Below are 12,050 nucleotides of genomic sequence, written 5' to 3'. Positions count from 1 at the left end.
TACTCTTAATTCAAAAAGTTACAAGTCGTTACAATTTCTATTATACTTTTTTATCAAATTTTCATCATTCTTTTTTTAGAATGACATAAAATTTTCTTGGTCATTAGTAATTGATTAGTTCAACACGAGATCTATACACTTTACTTTCTAATCTTATTTATAACCTGTAATCGCATGTTATAATTATGATTATTACTGCTATATAATAACTATATGTAGATATAATTCTATGAATAAATATGTTTATTGACTACCAAAAGTGATAATAATTATAATTATTGTTACTGTAAAAATGGTTACAATTATTATAATTTAACTATCATTTTTTGAGCCAACTATATATTAAGTTGCTTCTTTAAATCAAAGCTGGTTGTTAATTACTAATAATTAATCTATATTGCTATAAACATTTAACAGATGTTTCAACCTTCATTAGGTCATCTTTAGTGTAACGCATAAAATTACAATTGAAAATAATAAAAAAGTCGAAAGTAATTTGATCGGACTCTCAATCTTTAAAATAACAAAAAAAAACAATAAAATTGAGGCTAATGAGAATCAGCGCGGAAATGGGTGTGCAAAAATATTAATTCATGTACATTATAATAAATGATGTAAATTTATTACGAATTTTTGAACATTTCAACTCTCTTTGGAGTTCTTCAGCAAAGTTACAAATAATTCACACACAATATTGGTTCGACACAATATTGGTCTGTCCAGGATGAATCACTCCCAGGTTCCCAACTGTATCGGATTCTATGCAAATTATAAAAATCGTAAAAACATATAATGAAGGAACAATCATCCAAGACAGTGAGTGACTCACCTCGAAACAGACGCCAACCATGTCATGAAGTTTTGACAAAAATAATTTCACAAAGAAATAATTTAATCATGTTGCGAGAGTTAATTTTCAATCGATAGTACGAAGTCTCGAATGATTCTAACGACCATTTCAATTTTACAGAGGTCAAGACATGATGAAAACATAATTCTTATGTCATGAATAACAATATATCAGAAAATATACAAGCATTGTGTATGAAAGCAAGCTTAAACTTAAGACATGAAATAAAATTTTTAAGAGCCGAACATTAATACAAATAATATGCAATATGAAAATAATAATATAAAATGAAATATAAAATAAAAATAATAATAAATAAAAAGGTTGCAATATCGGTTACACATACAATAGTTGTATGTTTAATTATAAAAATAGCAATTAACAACTAGTTTTGAATCGTAGCCTTTCTTCTTTAACAATTTATTTTCTAAAAAATTCTTGAGTCAGAATAATTTGATTGATTTGCCTCTTTAAGTTGTGACCAACCACATTATAAGCTGTCTCAAAAAGTGATTATAAATTATAGTTTAATTATAGTGATTGTAATCATTTTTGTGGTAATAACAATTATAATTATCATTATTTTTTATTGCCAACTATACATATTTGTTGATAGAACTATACATATAGTTATCATTATCAAAATTATAGCAGTAAAAATCATACTTATAGTAACATGTAATTATTGTTACAAATACTAAACATTTTTTTCTTAATGCAGAAAATAATATTCAAATTGGGTATAATTTGACATGAATTTAACAGTGTATAATCGCCTAATGGCGATGCGAGGCGATCGCTGTGGCAGGCCGTGGTAAATTTGTCCGTTAATTGATTCTCGAGGAGAAGCCCCGTGACAACCTCACCCGCTCTCACCGGGAACCGAATGTCGAGTTTGCACAGCTCGTGATGTGTGCGCAAAGTGGCGTAAATGTAACGCGTTCGATGGATTCGCGAGGCTTTAATTCGACGGCTGCCACATCGGGTGTACAACGTGATGACGACAATGGGCGCTGTGGGAAAAGGGAAGGGCTGCCACCGCTTCGCGATATGCATGCTGCACTGCAGCAATGCAGCGTTGCAATGTGTGCTGCACCGTGAGATTGCACGCGCTGCTCTCATCCTATCGCGGTTCTTATCGTCAATTCGTGTCGCTTTAACCGCCATTGCATGCCGATAACTGCCTTCCATAGCTCCCCGCGCGCTTCTCTTCCCGTTCCTTGAGCTTTTTCCCGTGAAATTAAATCCGTTCCCGCGAATATATCGCGGGAGTTAAATTCACAAGCCGCGCCGCAGAACTACAGGAAGCCGACGTTTAAACCCCTCCCCTCTCATGTAAACGAGAGGTCAAGCGTGACTCGAATACTTTACATCGCGCTTTTTCGCTGCGTCCCACTGAAACGTCAAAGCGACGCGTGTGACATGTACAAATATTTTCTGGCCAGGTCCAAAGATTTGAACGAACAGTAATCGTATTATGCGAGAGATGAGTATGCCTTATTTTGTTGCCCAACAGCCCAACTTTGCTAAATGGCATTTCACTTTACAGAAACATTATCTCGAATATTAGGAAGCTTTGTATAACCTTGTATAGCTCTAATGTATAACCTTTCTCGCGGGTCGAAATAGCATATTTCAATGATTAATGCTACATATATTTCCATTTCCAGTTTTAAGTATAATTATAATTAGTTTGCACTGATTCCGAAGTTACTCCAAATTTATCTCGAATTGAATTCAAAGTGAACGTTGCAAATTGACAAACTTTACCCCTTGAGGGTTGCAAATTTACAACCTTCACTCTTTGAGGGTTAAACTATAAAATTGTATCGCTAAATATTTGACCTTATTGAAATGTTTTATGTATATAACGTTTATTTTTATACAAAAAATATAAACTTTCCATTCACTTCTTGTAGAAACTATACATCTGATATCCTTACAACCAGTAATTTTTCATCTTTTCACTACCATACTTCAACAAATTTCTACTAAAAATATAAGTGAAAACGAGGTAAAATTGTTTTTTATGATACGAAGATAGGGATTTGAAGCGTTATAATGAAATTTGTACAAAAATATAATTTTTTAAATTATTTTTAAAGTTATAGAAATAGTTCTAAATTGATATTTGTGCATTGACAGAAGATCAATCATCGATAAAAGAAATCTAGATATTACCAAAATTTGCGCCAAAGTTACCCCAATTTTGGACTACAGTTACCTCATTTTACGGTACGTAGAACTTTTACCGCTGTTTTACAATATGTTGTATTAAACTTACAGTTAAACTTTAATATTTATGCTGCGTGTAAACAACAAAATTTTGCAACGTGCTAATTAATTTTCGAAAATTCTACTGATGTCTGCGCAATCGGGCTTGATAAGTGCTAACAATCCGCGTTGATGTATCGAAGTCTATCAATGACGCTTCATGATACTATTGAATGAATCTATTGCCAACTATGAAGATTAATGGGCCGCGGCCATCACAGTAGCACGCATTGGTCATTCGATACGTAACGATGCCATCGATGCTCTTCATCCATCGATTGATTATATTTGCGTTTAATCAGCCGTCAAATTAATCCTACATGTTCCTGCCAAATGAATCTAAACTAAATATTATATTATATACACTAATATAATATAAACATCGTTGGAATATAATCGGGTTATTTAAACAGTAACATTCAGTTAATATCGTTAAAATTTAGAGCAATATTTATGTGATATTTTTAATTAAAAATTTGTTCTTTAAAATCTACTGGCATCTACTGGCAAAGAAAATATTTGCATTGTATTTTCTCGCAAGATGTTGTATAAAGCGCAACTTTTCTGAACCTGTTTGCGAATCAAAGAGTAACGTAAGTATTATATAAGCTCATAATAATTATCATAGACTAAAAAAGTCCTTGGGAGTTTAATAAAGTCGTGGTAAATTAAAGGGGTCCTGTCTCGTTGATGCGAGTATCGTGATCAAAGTGGAACAAATAAAAGAAATAATCAAGAGAAAAAAAACGAAGGGAAGTATGTATTCTGTGTGTGTGAGGGGATAAAACACCCCGGATACTGAATCAAGGTATACTGAATTTTACATCGGCCTGACGACGCTATGACTACGCGGATGCTACATGCACACGCGCGGAACAGGGCTATCGGGTAAAGGTACTAGGATAGGCCGGTAAAAGGGGTCAGAGGGGCACGAAGATGAAAGAGAGAGAGAGAGAGAGAGAGAGAGAGAGAGAGAGAGAGAGAGAGAGAGAGAGAGCTACATTTGAGACTAGTGGTCTGATCCCGCCTGTTGCTGCGTTACATATAACGTAATAACGTATATGTATAGCACGAATATATATATGTGTGTGTGTGTGTGTGTATGTATATGCTTGTTTCATCCTCTTTTATATCTCTCTGTTTCGCACTCATAGACATGCAGGTGGTGAGTGGCAACCCCGCTACCGCTCGTACCGCCCCACGGCCTTATTCTCACTCTCATCCTGCTGCCCCTTCGGCCGCCGCATGGCTTTAGGCTCGACGTTACTGGTACCACCGCGACAACCGGCATAGCATCAGAAGAAAATCGATTCTGTTTCCAGCTAAAAATAAGCTTCTCGTGGGAGCTTACCTCGCGCGGAGTAACTTCCGCACCGCTTATCTCTTATCTCCCTCCGTTTCTCTCTTCTCGACGCCATCTGTCTCCCTAGTCTCTCTTTCCTCTCCTCCTCCCGCTTTCGCTAATTACATTTTTGCAAAGGTCTACCTGAAATCCAATTTTCGCGCATTTTCTTATGACGTTTGGCATAATGGCATTCCGCAAGGTGTGCGACTAACGTGTCCCGTCATTTCCCGGCATGCTGTTAATTTATCTGTCATTTATCTATTTTAACTATTTTATTAATAGCTTGTTTCTTGTTGTTTCTTGTTAAAAGATTTTATGCATATTTTAGCTTTATTTAATAATACGTTTTGACTTTATATTCAATAATTATTTTGTTAATTTTTTTAAGAATGATATATATGTATAATGCATACATTTAAACAGCACTGAAGTATGAAATCGGAACAAAAGACGTCTTAAAAATATCTACAAGACATCTTAAGAGTATATTACATGTATTTTTTAACAAAATTATGAGAAAATAATAAATTTTTCTATATTGAATTTAACAGTAAAGCAAAAAGTTTGACGATGACTTAAGGATGTATCTAAGATACAATTGTTGACAAAAGTCCCCCAAATTCGAAACATTTGCATAACTGTGCCAAACGTGTAATAAATCTAGTGATAACTTATGGTAGATAATACAATATATTTATTTTTAATGGTAGATAATACAATATATTTATTTTTAAAAAATTATTTTTGCCACACTTACATAATCTGCCAGTGATTGACGCATTTAAAAAACCGCAAAATTGTTATGAATAATAATTTCTCTGAAACCGTGTTGTGAAAATTAATCTAATTTTGCAAAAAGTTCCAGTAATTTAGGATCTATACGTATAAAAAAAAATTAAATTTTTGATACTATTTCTTCAATACTTTTATTACTAATTACATTCGACAAAGTTGCGTTTCCCATAAGAAAACGTCTCTTATAGAACTTTAATACTAATACTGTATTTTAATACTGTATACTATTGCCTACGCGTGTGACTGGGGAATCGGCAACGATTCTCGATCTTATTTTGATTTCATCTAGCGTTGACGTCGTGGAGTGCGGCGTGAGCGATGTTGTGAGCATCAGTGATCATTTCGCGGTATATGCCACGCTGAGTGTGGAAGGATTTTTGCGACGTGACCGTACATTACTGTCGCGGGATATTCGAGCGATTCAGCCTAACGCTATTGCCTCTGAACTTGACTATATTGATTGGTCTCTTTTATACGCTGCCTCGGATGTGGATGAAATAGTCTCTTACCTTTTTTCCTCTCTCATATCCATATTTGACTGTCTTGCTCCGCTACGCTTCAAACGTGTCGCCCGTTCGTCCACTCCATGGCTGAGCTCAGCTGTCAAGAGACTTATCACTTTGAAACGCCGCACTCTTATTAAATTTAGACGCACGCAATTGGCCGAGGATTGACAGCGCTACAAGGTTCTGTGCAACGATGTAACCTGTGCTATCCGTCATGAGAAGAAGTCGTTCCTCTTCCCTCTCCTTTAACTCTTTTCGTCAATTCTGGCGTAACCTATCTATGCTTGGAGGAACCAGACCTTCCTCCATAATGATACCTTTCCATCTCCAAGATCCATTTCTCCTAAATAATCACTTTGTTGACTCCCTCTTTACCTTCTCTTGCTCTAACGATATCATTGATCACCTTCCTTCCTTTATACAACATTTTTAAATACATACGCCTTACTTCTGCTGGACCATATGACCTCTCCGGTCATATGATTTTACATTGTCTTGATCCTCTGCTCCACATTTTAAATTTCTCTCTAACTAATAATATCCTTTCCTCTTCCTGGAAACGATCGATTGTTATTCCCATTCCCAAAAATCATGATCTCTCCTCTCTCTCCTCTTTCCGTCCTACTTCTCTTCCCCCCTTCTTGTCGAAGTTATTGGAACATATTTGCTTTCAGCAGTTGAATGTTTTTGTTAACAATGCTGAGATCATCCCTTCGTGTCCATCGGGCTTCCATAGATCACATAGTATCACAACTGAACTACTCTTTGTCTCAGATTTCGTACTGAGGAACTTTGATTCGGGATATCTTACGGCCATTGTTGCTCTTGATTTCACGAAGGCCTTCGAAACTATTTCCTCCTAGTTAACTAGTTAACTATGGCCTTTTCCTTGCCAAACTTCGCATGTGTGGTCTATCTCAGCTCTGTTGTTACTTCAATCATTCCTTACAGGTAGCTCCCAGCGTGTTCTTATATATAATCCATACCTTTCATTTTCCTCCTCTCACTCCGTTCCCTCAGGGGTACCTCAAGGATCTATTCTTGGTCCTTTGTTCTTCAGTATTTTTGTTGCGGATCTATCCTCTATTCTTGTCTCCTTCACACTTCTCATGTATGCTGACGACGTAATTCTAATCAAATCCTTCCATCCCTCAAGCATTATGAGCGCTTCAGCGGCTGTTCATCAACAATGATCTGAGCACTATCTCAATATGGGACAATATCAACGCCCTTCCAAATCTTCCTTACTCGTCGTCGGCTCATCTGTTTTACTATCTCGTACTCAATCCTTCAATATCAATATAAACTCTATTCTAATTCTTTGCTCCTTCTCTATTAAAGGTCTTGATGTTCATCTGGACTCGTCTTGGTCTTTCGAGTCGCATGTGATCACTAAGTGCAGAGCTGCTTATGCTCGTCTTCGTCTCCTCTCTCCCTTTTGTCATATTCTCTCTACGTCGCAAAAACTTCATGTCTCTTAATTGCTAATTATCTCCTTATTCGACTACGCCTATGTGGTATATATTCCTGCTCTTAATCAGCAATTGCTTAATCGTATTCAACGTATCCAAAATTCCTGTCTTCGTTTTGCATATTGTGCGTAAATTTGATCATATTACTCTTCTGTACGTAAGTTCCGGATGGCTTAAAATCCGGCAACGCTTTGTCCTTCATTTATATTGTCTTACTTTCTGTCTCCTTAGATTCGGTATTCCTCCTTACCTGCATCATCTCCTGCATTTTAATTCCGAATTTCACTCCTCCTCTAACTCCCTTGACACCCGCTTTCACAATCTCCTATCCGTTCCCTCTCATCGCTTTGCCAAATTCCGTGCAGCCTTTTCCTATACTTCAGTTAAATACTTCAACATGCTCCCACTTTTCGTTAAAGATTCTCCTTCTCAGACTTCTTTTCGTTCTTCCGCCACAGATTTCATTGCATCTCTTGCGACTTTATAATGAAAATGTAAATGTAAATGTAAATGTAATGCAAATGTTCTTGTTATTGTAAATAATTCTCGAATATGTTTATTTTTCATTTATTTTGTTTATTTTTTGATTATTTTTTGTTTATTTTTTACGAGCTTATATTTCTTTTATATCTAATGTAATACCTTGTTTTAATCGTCTTACCGGCTGACTTGTAACAGCAGTTCTGCTGATGTCTTGCCATTTGTTACGTATAAATTTTATGTATTGCAATAAAGTATATGAATGAATATACTGGCCAATTAATCACTTATTTTCACATACACACACACATACACACACAGTATTAAAAATACTATTAATAATATTTTTAATACTTAAAAGAAGTTATTAATTGGCCAGTACTAGTATTAAATTTTTATAATCATCATAATTAAAATAATAATTACTCTCTAACGGTTTAGTGAATCTACTTGAAATTTTTTGTAGTATATTACAGATAACGAAGGAAGAGTTTCTCGAAGTTTCATCAATTGATTATTTGATACTTTGATCATTTGATACTATTTTTGAAATAGCTCAGATACATCCTTAATATCTAGATAAAAAATTATTTCAATAAGAAGCAGACACGTTTTTAAAAAATGATGAAAATAAAATTTAAAAAATTACATTTAAATTATAAAATTGTATTGTTAAATAAATATTGATTTTATTGAATTATTTTGTATATTGTATATGATATATATTCATTTTTTATACGGAAAGTATAAATTGCCAACTTTGGTCATTTTTTATAGATTATTTTTAGAAGAAATCTGATACTGTATGTGGCCAATTTATTATTAAAAGACAGTAATTATTTATTCGTGTACTAAAATTCTGAACACAATAGTGCATTTTAATATTCAAAATAAGTAATTAATTACTGTCTTTTAGTATTTGCCAGTATTAGATTTATGTGAGAGGAGTATACCTACATTTGATACATTCTTAATCTTCTAGGAGCAGGTAATTGCAATTCAATATTTATTTTAAAATTAAATTCGAGATAAAGTTGGGATAAATTCAGGATCTGTGCAAATTAGTTATACTCAAGAACTAAAGATAAAAATGTAGGTATATATATAGCATTGAACATTGAAATATAGTACTTCTACTCTTCAGAAAGGTTATACCTGTATACGATGTATATCGATATACATCTCTGGTATACATTTATATCAATAGATTCTTCACTTACAAGACATTGTTTAGCAAAACTGTAAAAAATTATTTTTTATATCACTCTAAAGGGTTAAAACATCTTTGCGAGTAACGTTTAAAAGACGTCTTATGTTCTGAGTTTAGACTTTATGTTGCCTGGGTATACTTAATCGTTACAATTTATGAATTTAATAATACATTGTGTAAATGTATTATTAATTTTCATTCTTTTTAATTAACGTTTTTCCATAATTTTGCCATATGATTGGTATTAATCTTCATAATTGTTAAAACCTTTATGTGAAATTTTGATAAATTGTAAATGTATTATTAATTTCAATTTTCTTTAATTATTTTAGCGTTTTCACATATTAATTTTGTAATATAGTTGAGATTTTACCCTTTATTTACTTAAAACGGCGGTAACTGCTTCGATATATCATTCTGCGTTTTCTACTCTTGTGTCCTTTTGCCATCATATCAACAATCAGATCAACTACATTCGGCTTCTCCCGAGGGACACTAATTTCTATCCGTTCTGCGGAAATGCATCGTGTAAATGCATCGTGCAAAGAGTGGCAGGAGGTTGCACAATGCGGTACCTTGACGTTCGTCAAGACCGCAGACTTCTGTCAGTCAGACGACTTTGAGAGCAGGAATATCTCAGTGGCAATGATGTACCGTAGTTAAGATTAACAGATGCTCATAGTGACCTCGGCGCGGGCAGGTCGGGCAAGGCCAGGAGTAGCGCGATATGTAGGTCGTAGGTGAGGATCGCGCCGGAACGGGAATCTGAACAATGTTCTCAGCCGAGTCGTCGAAGGACTCCTGGGGAACTGCTCTTCTCCACAGGAAGTTTCGTCTGTTACCGACATCCCCTTGCTAAAGAACATTCCTTTCCCGTTATTGTGGTACTGCTATACTGCGTGTTGCGCGTGACTTGGCGCGAGACATTATCGTATCTCTTGATATGAACCTTTTGATTACTATTTACTTACTTAACAGTATTAAATTTATAATATTAAGTTATATCCAATTTCAGTTATTTTTAATCATTTTTATAGGTTGCTACTGCTCTTACTTAATATGTTATTAATTTTATTAAAACAATGGAATACTAAACAATTTACAAAAAAATATAATATATTAATTTCAATATATTTTATAATATAATAATATATTAGATATAAATTATATTATATATGTAAATTTAATAATATATTAAATTTGAGTCAGATTTAATGTATTATTAAATTTACATGTGTATATATTGTATAATACAATTTATAATATAAGGAATTCGGTTATTATTGCTGCTTTTTTATTTGATAGTGTAAGCATCAGTGTGGTTTCCAGCTGTTTTATTAATGAATGAGAGAGATTTACATTAAAATTCTTCGTAATACAATGTTGTCCCACGACTGTCATATTTTCAGGATAAATTCTAAGAAAAAATTCTCTCCGTGTGCGATTTAATCTTTGAAGCATTCAATCAAAATTAAGAATGGTTTTAAGAGGAAAATTTTTTTTATGTTTCTTAATTTTTTTGACGAAACTTGTTTCGTTTTTGTGAAAAATGCTACAGTTTTTCTGATTTGCTTAAATGCTTCATTGAAAATCGTGTTTTTTAATTGAATATATAGTGATATAATTCCGCATCCTGCTTAACCAAAGAGTTAATCATTTACATGTTTATGCGTTTCACACGCATAAGAAGAATAATAAATATTTCTATGGGAGAAATATTCTGAAAGACTATCCTCCTTAAAATAACGTATCTATTGTTCTCGATTGCACGATCATGTTTAAATGTAGAACGGGATGACGTCAAATGCACAAGAAAGAAAGAAAAAAAGAAAACGCCGCGTCACTAAGCAACTTATCCGGAAATTTCACGTTAAATGTGCTTTTAATTAAGGTATCTTAGGAATTAATGACCTGATAAAAGATGTAACATATTTTAATACTTTTTTTACAGGGTTGGAAAAGTTATTTTATTATATAAACGTAATTCGTTACCATTACTTTTTCTGAAAAATAACTCGTTATTTGTTACTGATTTTAAATTAGCGTTACTATTACTTTTTACCGTAAAACTTGTTATCTTCACCGTTACTCAAGAACTAACGAGTCGTTAGAGTTTCCATTACTTTTTCTCCTTTTAATGACCTTTTTGTCAGAGTGGCATCCAATTACGCTGGAAAACAAAATTTGTCTTTTTCTATCGCGAGTGTGAATAGTCATTTTTAATTTATTTTTGCTTGCTAAATATAAAACTGTTGTTCAATGGTTACTATTAAGATAGAATAACACGGCTTTTTCATTACATCTTGTAAGAAAAGAGCTATTGTCAAATTGCTACATTTCGGAAACGAAAAATCATACTAAAATGAAACAATGCATTTTAAAACTAAAAGTTGATATTCTCGTGTGGCATCAAATTTAGAAACTAGGTAAAAATATTTTTGCTTTCGGTACAACGTCATGATAATCCTCAAGACTGTCGTTTTTTTTACCTTTTTAATGAAATTTTTCTAAAAATTTTTCTAAAAATAAAAAATATGGTTGTCCCAAAATATAACTATAAAATTATAGTCACTTGAATCATTTTTATGGTAATTTCAACTATTTTATGGTTATAACAACTATAATTATAGTCATTTTAGGTTGCCAACTAGATACATTTGTTGCTGGAACTATATATACAGTTACTGTTATTATTATTATAGCAGTAATAATCATAATTATAGTAATATATAATTATAGTTACAAATACCAAACATTTTTCTCTCTGTGCATATATCTTGTTATATATTTACTAGGTTTTAACTAACTTCTCAGTGCTTTTTATATATATACTTAGTGGTTTATTTTATCAGACTAACTATATTAAAAGACTACTTATACTTCATAAAAATTATTAATTTTTCAAAATCATAGTCGACATTACCAAAATACACCAAAAAATATTCGGGTCATTATGATGATCCATCTCAACGTCCGTATAACAATTTCTCACCATTATGGCGCCAGATTAATGATCGTTGATCGCATTCTTATTAGGATTTCGAAATTGAGATCTTTACCATTTCTTAGTCCAATATGGCGCTCTAGAGCTGTCACATCGTGACATTTGCTTCATATG

At 33.2% G+C, this 12,050-nt stretch overlaps 1 protein-coding gene across 1 annotated transcript in view; it reads left to right on the top strand.

The window, feature by feature from the left end:
• Positions 1-12,050, top strand: part of LOC108723590 (ras-specific guanine nucleotide-releasing factor 1) — an 81,707-nt gene that overhangs the window by 22,744 nt on the left and 46,913 nt on the right. The gene's annotated exons all lie outside the window — the stretch shown is intronic.

The sequence above is a fragment of the Mycetomoellerius zeteki genome, unplaced genomic scaffold (genome assembly GCF_001594055.1).
Source record: "Mycetomoellerius zeteki isolate Tzet28-1 unplaced genomic scaffold, Tzet1.0 scaffold106, whole genome shotgun sequence".
In the NCBI taxonomy this organism is placed as follows: domain Eukaryota; kingdom Metazoa; phylum Arthropoda; class Insecta; order Hymenoptera; family Formicidae; genus Mycetomoellerius; species Mycetomoellerius zeteki.
The sequence above is the reverse complement of the archived record's forward strand: the minus strand, read 5'-3'. Positions and strand labels throughout refer to the sequence as shown.